We start from the raw sequence: 12,103 nt of genomic DNA on the forward strand, positions 1-12,103 counted from the left end.
TTGTAATATGCTAAAAAAAATTACTTAAATCTACTCTACTCATCATCAAAAACAATAAATGATTGATGAAATCATGAAACATAAAAGAGAAAGAATTCAATCACACATAACACAATAATTTTTTGGGTAAAGCCACAACTAAAAACCATTCCTATCTTTATATTTCATTAATCAGAAAATATGAGAATATTACAATGTTTTTTTCAAGCCCGAGAAACCTCTCCACGATCTCTATGTATAACACTACTTCCCAAACAAGCTCAAGCTAATACTTATCCAATTATGTTGCCTTCTAAGCTCCTATTCCCTTGCGCAGTTTCCTATCGAATTAGCCATATTTAATTGGGAAATTCCACAAATATGAATTGTGCAATTCTCATAGGCCTTCCTCTGATTGCATTCACCACCTGTACAATTCAGATGATTATACAACTGATAGTACATTGTCAGTGAACTCCAATGTCAACTAGTTCTTTCTCTGATCTGACATGCATGAGTTAATTATGAATGAATCTTTAGTTTACTAGTTGATCAATTTTGGTTCACCCCACTACTATAGGTTACCCACCATTGTTGGATCTTCCACTTATTCCTCCATCATTTGGAACTAGTTTAAGTGAATTTAACTTAGTTAAATTGAATTAAATAATTACAACTCAAAATAATCTCAACCCGGGCTTCCAAAAAGTAGGAGACACTCTACATGACTTTAGTTAGACCCTCAACTCAAATTAGTTGAGCCAACTAAGTCAAATTAACTTAGTTAACTATTACAAGTTGTCATGAGATGTGGTATTACAATTTAATTTCTAATTTAATTCAAGGACAAAATTAAATTAGGATTTTCTTGTTGGATTTTCTTGTTGAATTTTCAACATATCATACACTCGTGGCAGCGTACGAATATATGTACGCGCAGAAACTCGTAAAGCAGATAGGGATGTAAGTTGTTGTCATGATTATAGGAAAATACCTTGTTATATATGGTATGGAAAACTATGTTTTTAATCAAAGAAGATGTAGCATTCACAACTTGTAGCCCACATTATTCTAGTGTGAGTAGAATATTGGAGTAGACAATATGATCTTCGAACACGCTAAGGGACATATTAATGTCAGAATGGATGGAAAATACCTTATTATATATTTTCTTATATATAAATGAAACTTATTAATAATAATGAGGAAATTATCATGGAAATTTTTGGGTGGGGAGCCACTTGGCACAAATCTATTTTTTTTTATTTATTAAAAGTAATGGACCATTTTTCTAAATAAAATTTGGTTATATATAAATGAATGTTCTAAATAATATTGAGGAACTTCTTAGAATTGGAATAATCTCAATTTCCTAGGAACATGTTGACGGGCATCTTACCTACAGAATGGATGGAAAATACCTTGTTATGTATTTTCTTATATATAAATGAACCTTATAAATAATAATGAAGAACGTATCATGGAGGAGCTTACTAGAATTGGAATAATCTCAAGTCCCTTGGAAATTGGTGGGTGGGGAGCCAGTTAGCACGAATCTATTTTTTAAAATTTCTTAAAAGCAATGGGTCATTTTTCTAAATAAAATTTCTTATATGTAAATGAATGATCTAAATAATATTGACAAACTTTTTAGAATACCTGAAATCCCTTGGAAATTGGTGGATGAGGAGCCACGTGACACGAATATCATTTTTTAAATTTATTAAAGGTAATGGACTATTTTGCTAAATAAAATTTGCTTATATGAATTAATGTTATAAATAATAATAAGGAACTTATTAGAATTTAAATAATCTCAACATGGAGGAACTTTTCTGTATTCAAGCTTCTGTGATCCATAAGGAATTAAGCAAAGTCTTTCGGTAGAAATCACATGAGAGAATTTTTTGGCTGACACGTTTCGAACCAACAAGTGTGGTTCATCATCAGGACCAGATGAAGAGGCAGACCATGGAAAAGGCTTATATATAGAGCAATGTAGAGACATAATTTCAAGTAACGACTATATTTGAACAATAATATTTAAATTATAATATTAATTTATTAGTATATTGAAAACAAATATTATTAGGTAACGACTATATTAAACAGCTAGTTTTTGAAGAAGTATTTAAATAATGATATTATTTCATTAATTTATTAAAAATATTAACAGGTAATGGCTATACTAAATGGCTAGCTTTTGAAAAATAATATTTAAATTAATTTATTAAAACCAAATATTACTAGTTTTTGAAAAATAATATTTAAATTAATTTATTAAAACCAAATATTACTATTTTTTGAAAAATAATATTTAAATTGTGATATTAGTTTATTAATTTATTAAAAACAAATATTAATAAGTAATCACTATATTAAACAGCTAGTTTTTGAGAAATAATATTAAAATAAATAAATAAATAATCAAAGTCAAACTTTAAAGGAGGGGGGTCAAAAATTATAAAAACGAGTGAAGACCCTAATCGACACAATATCATTTGATAAATAAAATAATTAATGGAAAAGTAAAATGAAACAAAAATATATACAAGTCAATATCTATATATATATATAGATATATATATATATATATATATATATATATATATATATATATATATATATATATATATATATATATATATATATATATATATATATATATATATATATATATATATATATATATATCCAAAGAAAAATAATCAATAAATAAAACTGAGTGAACAATAAAATATGGGGCTTAGGCCCATTAAACAAATAACAAAGATACTAAAAGGAGTTAAGAACGAATAGGATGATAAAATACATAAAAAAACACGAAGGATCAAGAAAATAAACTCTAATGAAAAATAAATCAACAACAAATACTATAGAAAGGATGCCAATACCTACATAGATAAACAAACAAACAAAATAAATCCCAAAAAGAAGCCTAAAAAACTAGGAGGATAGGACAGGGACCCAACTTCTACTAATATTCCAACCATCATCTCTATTCAAATTATTGGGTCTTTTTTCAATTTCTAGGGCCTCCCTCAATTTACGATGATGGAAATGACTAACCCTAGCAATGACTTGGGCCTCCTCAATGCAGATGTGATGCTTAGATTTATCTGCATGCTCCGCCAAAGCAGAGGAGCAGGTCCTGTCATGCTTGATGTCAGCAGCATGCTCACGAATCCTTTAATTAATGGAAGAACTTGTTAGAATTAGAATAATCTCAAATCCTTAGGACATTGGTGGGTGGGTAGTGTTGTTAATCAGTCAGAATATCTTAGAAGCCACAGATGATATCGATATTGGCATTGGGAGCCTTTAAAGTTTTTTAAAAGTAATGGACCATTTTGCTAAATAAAATTTGTTTATATATAAATGAATATTATAAATAACAATGAGGAACAATGAGGAACATATTAGAATTGGAATAATCTCAACATGGAGGAACTTATTAAAGTTTGAATAATCTCAAATCCCTAGGAAATTGGTGGGTGGGAAGTCAAGTGGCATGAATCTAATTTTTTAAATTTATTAAAAGTAATGGATAGTTTTGCTAAATAAAATTTGCTTATATATAAATGAATGTTATAAATAATAATGTGTAACTTATTAGAATTGGAATAATCTCAAATCCCTATGATATGGTGGGTGGGGAGCCACATGGCAAAAATCTATTTTTTTTTAATTTATTAAAAGTGAAGGCAACCTAAAAAAAGTCAACAAGCCTCCTTGCATCTAAAGTTCATATATATACTCATATCAACCAATTAATAGTTCATATATATACTCATATCCACCAATTAATTTAAAGGTTTCGTATTATTAATTTTAAATATTTTATATATTAATAAATAAATATAATTTAGATAATTTTCTTGAATTTAATTAAAAACATTAATTTTAATAATTTATAAATAATAATATTATTAATGGTTCAATCAAACAAAATAATTATTATGTGATCTCTATGAATGTTGAGAGGCCTTTAGGTAAAAATCACATAAATAAATTTTAATGGAATTAAATTAAATAGATGAAGAGATATGTTTTATACCGGTTAGAATATAACAACTAATTTTGACTAAAATATTACCATTAATTAATAAACAATTTTTTAATTAAAATGAAGTAATAGATGGAAACTAGTTGTAAATGAAGAATTAAATTATTATTATTATTATTATTATTATTTTAACCAAAATGAAGATTACTAATAACAAGGTCAAACTTAATTATTCTAAACAATAAAACTTAAAAATAATAATAATAATAATAAATAAAAATTATTATAATAATAAATAAAAAAATAAAAATATTTTCAAGTTTATATGTCCATTATTAACCCTGCTACAACTAACATCTCTAGTTCAATGAGACTTCATTCCACAACCACCACCACTTAGCTATGCCAAGCTTCTGTGATCTCTATTATGAATGTTGAGATATCTTTAGGTAAAAATCACATAAAAAAACTTTAATGGCATTAAATTAAATAGATGAAGAGATAGCCCATGGGGCTTTGGATTGATGGTGAATGGATGCACCGTTAAGGCACTCCTTGCGATAGGTCATTGGTTCAAATTCTCCATGGGTGCTTACCTACCAAAAAAAATAGATGAAGAGATATGTTTTATAACAGTTAGAATATAAAAGGAGCTAATATAGCTTAGGGAGGTGAGTAGGACTGTGGCGGGAGAGAGCAAATTCGAGGGCGTGACGATAGAGTTACAGAGGGGCTCGGAGGTTCCCCCTGATGGAGCGTAGCAGAGGAGGGAGCTCCACTCCCTCCTACAAGGAAGCAATGACTGGCAAAGGCAAGTCACCAATGGGTAAAGTCAGAAGTTCTGGTGAGGAAGGGGGGAAAAATAATGAAAAGGAGTCAGATGGGGCCAGAACCAAAGAGAACAGTAGCGCAAAGGACAAAGAGGAAGAAGACAAAAGCCAGGGAACAAGGGACAAAGATCAAAAGGGACCGTGCAAACCCAAAATGGCGATTACTCCGAGAATAGTGTTGAATGATCCTACTTTGCAGGAGCACAGGGAACATATGGGTACTTATGCCATAATCTGCAAATTCATGGGAATTTGGCCATCTGAAAAGGAATTACAGACATGGATCAAATACCACTGGAAACCCAAAGGAGATATTGAACTCCATCTGGGGTCAAAGGGTTTTTTTACTATGGTATTTACTAATATTGAGGATAAAGACAGAATATTTGAAGGAGGACCCTACTTTTTCGCAGCAGCAGGCCTCTATATGAGGCCGTGGAAGATGAATTTTGTTCCAGAAAGGGAGACATTCACCTCGGTACCTGTTTGGGTAAGGCTCTACTCCCTACCCCTCGATTATTGGCAACATGGGTCGCTTGCTGCCATAGGCAATAAACTAGGTCGTTTTGTGAAAGCTTCAGAAGCCACAAGAAGGGGTAAATACACTTCCTATGCTAGGATTTGTGTAGAAATGGATCTATCAGGAGCTCTCCCAGATGAAGTAATCCTGGAAGTTTTGGATGAGGAATGGGTCCAAACGGTGGATTATGAGCATATCCCGTTCAGATGTCGTAGATGCCATGAACATGGGCACCTGATTAGAGACTGCCCCCTTAGTAAAGTAGACAATAAAGGAGAACAGAATAATGTGAAGGATTCTGAAAACTTTCAGAAAGTGGTAAGTAGAGGAAAAGGAGGCAGAAAGGGCTCAAGGCAACAGCGCAGCGAGGGGCAGAAGAACAACCCGAACAGGTTTCAAGTGCTGGAAGAAAAGGAAGAAATGACAAGTGAAGACCTAACAATGGAGGAAGGACCTAAGGAACAAGAGAAGGGGGAGAACTATAACATAACACAGGAGATTTGTAACAGGCAAGAAACTATGAATAGGGAGACTGAAGCAGAAATGGATATGGAAATGACCCAAAGTGAAACAGATCTGGAAGACCATGAACTACAAGAAATCCTAGAGAAGGAACACCTAGATCTGGAAGGGTTCTTGATGCAGGGAACCAAGGGAGGGATAGATTCACTACCCCAAGAGGACTGCAACAGAATACAACAGCTGTTTTTATGGAAGACTCAGGAAAGAGGGTTAGAAACAGGATTAAACACTGACAAGCTGGAAATCAAAGGAGTGAAAGCAATGAAACCATCCCCAGTACTAGCTCCTAGAAATGCTGGTAAAAAGAGTGGCCAAAAAAAGAAAAAGGAAATTTTGATGGAATGTGGAAAGCTAATGATAGATTTGGGTAAGATGAAAGACCTAACTAGTTACTCCTTTACAAATCTTTAAATATGAAATTTACATCTTGGAATATCAGAGGTTTAGGAAGTAAGAGAAAACAAAGATTGCTTAGTTCTAGAATGAAGCAAGATATACCGGACATGATTTTCATCCAGGAAACGAAATGTTCCATTTAGAAAATAAGACTTATACACAGCAAATGGCTCATGAGAAATGAGTTTCTATAGGTTAAAGCTGAGAACACAGTGGGGGGTATTCTTACTCTTTGGAACCCAAACAGGATCAGCATTTTGGATGCAGAGGCATCAAGAAATTATCTTTCAGTGGTCATTCAACCTGTTGGGGTTTCAGAAACATTCCTGGTAACAAATGTTTATGGACCTCAAAAATTAGAGGATAAACTCAGATTGTTCAGACAGATTGAAAAGCCTTGGATCTTGGGTGGAGATTTTAACATGATTAAAAGTCTCTAAAAAAAAAAGGGGTTCCAGAATGCTCAATAAAGACACCTTAGTGTTTCAAACATTTACATACAATATGAAATTGGTTGAGTCAGATTCAAGCAATGGCCTTTTTACATGGAACAATAAAAGAGGAGGTGAGGCGAAGGTAGCGTCTAAGTTGGATAGGTTCATGATATCGGAGGAATTAATGTTTCTAAATAGTGAGATAACAACTAGAGTGCTTCATTTTGGAGGTTCGGATCACTGGCCGATTTAGTTGGAAATTAAGGGTATTGATTCTCTTAGGAATAGACCCTTCAGATTTGAAAACATCTGGCTCTTCCATTCGGATTTCATTAGTAAAATTGAAAAATGGTGGGCTGAAGACTTGCAAATACAAGGATCTAAGATGTTTCTTCTTCATAAAAGACTGAAGCACATTAAGTTCAGACTAAAGGAATGGAACCGGAAAGATTTTGGTAACATTTTTTAGGAGAAACAAGCAGTGGAAATCAAAATGCTAGAACTCAATAAGGATCTGATAAATGAAGGATTTGATAAAGCTAAAAGTGAACAGGCTGATAAATACCATCTAGTTTGGGAAAACTTATGCAAACAAGAGGAAATATTTTGGAGACAAAAATCCAGAATTCAATGGCTCAAGGAAGGAGAACGGAACACTAGATTTTTTCACAAATCCACAATAGCTAACAGAGCTCACAATAGGATCTCCATGATTAAAGATGAGGGAGGAGAAATCCAGACCACTCATAAAGATATTGAAGCGGTGCTTGTCCAACATTTCCGGACTATCACTCGGGAAGACACTCCTGACAGGGATCAGGCCATCAAGGGAATCACAGGGTATATCCCCAAACTGGTGTCCAGAGAGGACAATTTTAACCTCAATAGACTAGTGGAGGAGGAGGAAGTCAGCGAGATTCTCAAAGATATGCATAATGGTAAAGCACCAGGCCCAGATGGGTTCAATGTGGATTTTTTTAAGGCGTGTTGGCATATAGTCAAAGAGGACATTGTGAATGTGGTTGAGGATTCAAGGAGAAGTAAAACTATCCTGAAAGCCCTCAACACCTCCTTTATTTCTCTTATCCCCAAACAGGACACTACTCAATCGCCAGACAAGTTCAGACCAATTGCATTATGTAATGTGGTTTACAAGATAATATCCAAATTACTGGCTAATAGATTCAAACCTCTCCTCCCCTTGCTTGTGTCTGAAGAACAATCGGGATTTGTGGAGGGAAGACAGATTCTTGACAACATTATTCAAGCACACGAGGTGGTGCACACGCTAACCAGCAAAAAATAGGCGGGGATGCTCATGAAATTGGATATTTCCAAAGCGTATGACAAAGTGAATTGGAATTACATCAAGAAGGTTCTCTATGCCTTTGGGTTCAACCACAACTAGGTCATATGGGTTATGACACTGGTGTTCTCCTCCAATTTTTCCATTCTAGTTAATGGATCCCCCTCAGAAACATTCAATCCTTCTAGAGGCCTCAGGCAAGGAGACCCTCTTTCTCCCTTCATTTTTATTCTTACGATGGAAGGGCTTGGGAGATCTATCAAGCAGGCTAAGGATAGGGGTATAATTAGGGGTCTTCAAATTTCAGAGAATGGCTTTGTGCTGACTCATCAACAATTTGTTGATGATAGCTTACTGCAAGGTGTTCCAACAGTTAAAGAGGCTTTGGCCTTTAAACAAATTCTCAAAGATTTTTCCCTAGCTACAGGTATGGAAGTTAACCTCTCTAAATCAAAAATCTTCTTCTTCGGCACAAACATTGCCATCCAAAGAAACATCTCGAGAATTCTTAGATTTCAAAGGGATTCCCTCCCCTCTAAATATTTAGGAATACCGCTTACTGCCAAACCCATACATAAGAGTATTTGGGAAATGGTACTGAATAAGATGCATGATAGAGCTAATAAGTGGACCTTCCGTGCCCTGAACCTGGCTGGCAGGTTAGTTCTGACTAAGGCTGTTCTTCAATCCATCCCAGTTTTTATGTTATCAGCGCTCCTAGCTCCAAAAGGTGTTCTAGAGCAAATCAGAGACATTCAAAGAGACTTCCTGTGGGGAAAGGAGGAAACTAGAAAGAAATGGGCCTTGGTTTCCTGGGAAAAAATATGCAAACCCATGAGTCAGGGGGGCCTCGGCCTGGATAATCAAGAGATTCTTTGTAAAGCTCTAGGAGCCAAACTCTGGTGGAGATGGGTGAAGGAGCCAAAAGCTCAGTGGGCAAGGATATGGAAAGAGAAGTATGCCAGCTCGTGGCACAATAATGATCTCATAAGAATGGCTGGAACTATAAAAGGCTCCTGCATATGGAACAGAGCCTGGGAGAACAGATTTCTAGTTCAAAAGAATAGTTTCTGGGAAATTAGAGTAGGAGATCTGGCTCTTTTCTGGGAGGACAAATGGCAGCAGGAACCAATTCTGTTAACAGAGAATTTTGTTAACCTAAAGCAGGAAACAGATGCACAAGGGTTAATCAGAGTTAAGGATTTTTGGGATCTTTCGCAAACCCCTGAAAAATGGAGAAGCTGGAGAAACATTGAATGTGGTGAGGACAACCCCCTAAAAATCGAAGCAGAGGCTCTGGGGGACCTGCTCAAGAAAAGGATGATCTTAAAAATAGAAGGGCAGGATCAATTGAGATGGGGTAATAACAAGCAAGGAGCCTTTAATCTTAAGGAAGCTAAAGGTTGTCTACTTGGGCTAAATTATAGTGTTCCCGATAAGACCTGGACACAGCTTTGGAGGCAGCAAGGTTGGATGAAGATCAAGACTTTTATGTGGCTGGTTCATCACAAGAAAATATTAACTTGGGAGAATATTAGGAAAAGGGGAATTATGGGGCCCTCTAGATGCCAGCTCTGTGAGGAGCAAGAGGAGACAACAGAGCACATTCTCAATAGCTGCTCTTATACCACCTGGCTGTGGGATTCGTTCTCTGCGATTTTCCAGCAGTCTGATAGGGACAGAGGAAGTATCATAAACACCCTAAACCACTGGAGAACAAACTTCAAGGAGAATGAAGTCCTAAATTTGGCCTGGACCTTCACACCCTACTTTATTATCTGGAACATTTGGAAAGAGAGAAATAAAATAATTTTCAAGAATGGTAAGTCTTCAGCACAACATCTTCTTGATCTTATCTTGAAACAGATCAGAGAGATAGTCAGCTCTACTGTTAAGAATATCCCCTCGAATCCCCCTTCAGATGAAGAGCATAGAATTCTCAGGCAACTGGGATTGCAAGGGATAACTCCTCAAGGTAGAAACAGAAAGAATAATACCATGGTAACAGAAAAGGACTACTGGCAACCCCCACCTAAAGGCTTTCTAAAATTCAACATTGATGGTGCCTCCAAAGGCAATCCGGGAACTGCTGGTTATGGAGGAGCTTTAAGAGATGACGAGGGCAATATTATATTTATCTTCCACTACCATTTAGGCAGGGCTACCAATAACATGGCGGAAGTGATGGTGCTGGAGCAGTGTCTTGAGTTCCTATCTCAGAATCAGTGCTCTAATATCATTGTGGAAGCAGACTCAGAGATTACTATCAACGCAGTGAAAAGAATCAGCGGTGGTTCTGGGCCGGAAAGAGTCTCGAGTCATTGGAAACTTATCCAGGTTTTTCAAAGAATCCAAATACATCTTCAGGGTCTTCGTACCATAAGTTTCAACCACGTTCGACGTAAGGCCAACAAGCTGGCTGACTTACTGGCCAATCAAGGGGCAAGCAGTGCAGAGTGTGGAAAGGTGATAAAGTGGCAAGAAATTCCTCCAAGTCGTCTAAAGGCTATCTGTGAGGATCAAGCTGCTGAGGACAAGGAGGTTTTCTGATATCGAGCGGGGTTGAATTCAATGATTTGATGTCACCGGAGGGTTCCTTCTCGGCCCACTCGGATGTTCCTGTGAGGCTGAGTGTCTGGTTTGGGTGCAGCTACTCCCGGTTCATCTCGACAAGGTTTCCCAGGCTTTTGGGTGGCACTTTGTGGTTCTATCTCCTTAATAAACTCGGGATCAGTTCCAGGGTACACGGTACGAGTTGGCGGAATGAACATTTAATGGGGTGCCGCAGTAGGCATCCCCTTCCCGCTTCCGGGATTGCGGTCATGGCGAAGGGCGGGTTTCCGGTGATCGCACAGCTTCTCAGTGGTAAGTGGTTTTGTTATTTTGAGAGCGATCCCATAGAATGCACGACATGTGGCAGGGGGCAGTTGTGGAAACCACCCTTCATCGCACGTTATAGTGTGGTCAGGTTCGGCGCTGCGATATTGTTCCTGGCCATCAGATCTGGCCTTCGAGTTGGACGGTTGAGATTGCCCGTGTGGTTTTGTGGGGCCCGCTGGGTCTTCTCTCCATTTCTGTTGGCGCATCTCATCCGTTCCCTCCATTTTGTGCATTGGGGGTCGGTGCTGACTCGGGTCGTGGGTTGATGCCAGAATACCGGGTGGAGGATGGTTTTTCGGCGATCATAGGCCTTGCGGGCAGAAAACAGTTTTTCATTTTTTGTAGCGAACACCTTCAGAGCGCGACACGTGGCGGGGGGGTCGGTTTGAAAACCGCCTTTATCACACGCTATTGTTCAGTCACGTTGGTCGGTGCGATATGATCGTCGGCCGTTGGATCATCCGCAGCGGATCGACGGCTGGGATTGAATGTGCTAGTTGGTGGTCGGGTTTGGTAAGGGTCACGCTTCTTACCGTTGCGATTTTATCCTCCACCGTTGGTTTGGGTATGCTGGATCATTGGTGAAGATCTTCGGTTCTGGTTGCTTGATCTATCGGAAAAGTTTAAGCCAGCTCATCTTTCCCGCTTTTGACTTCAGCTTTGTTCCTGGTTTTTGGAACCACTTCCGGCTTCCGGCTTCCTTTTTGTTCGAATTTAGTAGTTGGGTGGTTTGCCCGTTTTCGGTTGGGCTTTCAGGTCCCTCCCGTCTTCCACAACTCCAGGTGGATCGTTGTAATTTATGTATTTTATTAATGAAATAGAAGGCCCTACTCTTGCTTAGCAAAAAAAAAACAGTTAGAATATAAAAACTAATTTTGACTAAAGAATTATCTTGTAGAATTAGCTCAAGTAGGGATGGCCATGGAATGAAGTCTCACAAAACTGGAGATCTTTGGTTAGAATAATGAAGTCTCACCCAACTGGAGATCTTTGGTTCGAATAATGAAGTCTCACCGAATCAGAGATCTTGGGTTCGAATCTTCTGCTACCCTCCCGAGATCTTGGGTTCGATTCAAATCTTGTGTTAATCTTCTGCTACCCTCCCAGAGATCTTGGGTTTGATTAGAATCTTGTGCTATCCTCCTAGAGATCCAAATCGAAGATCTTGGGTTCGAATCTTCTGCTACCCTCCCGAGATCTTGGGTTCGATTCGAATCTTGTGCTAATCTT

The sequence above is a fragment of the Pinus tabuliformis genome, chromosome 3_2 (assembly GCF_031772625.1).
Source record: "Pinus tabuliformis cultivar Carrire ecotype Pingquan chromosome 3_2, CPIR1, whole genome shotgun sequence".
Taxonomy (NCBI): Eukaryota; Viridiplantae; Streptophyta; class Pinopsida; order Pinales; family Pinaceae; genus Pinus; species Pinus tabuliformis.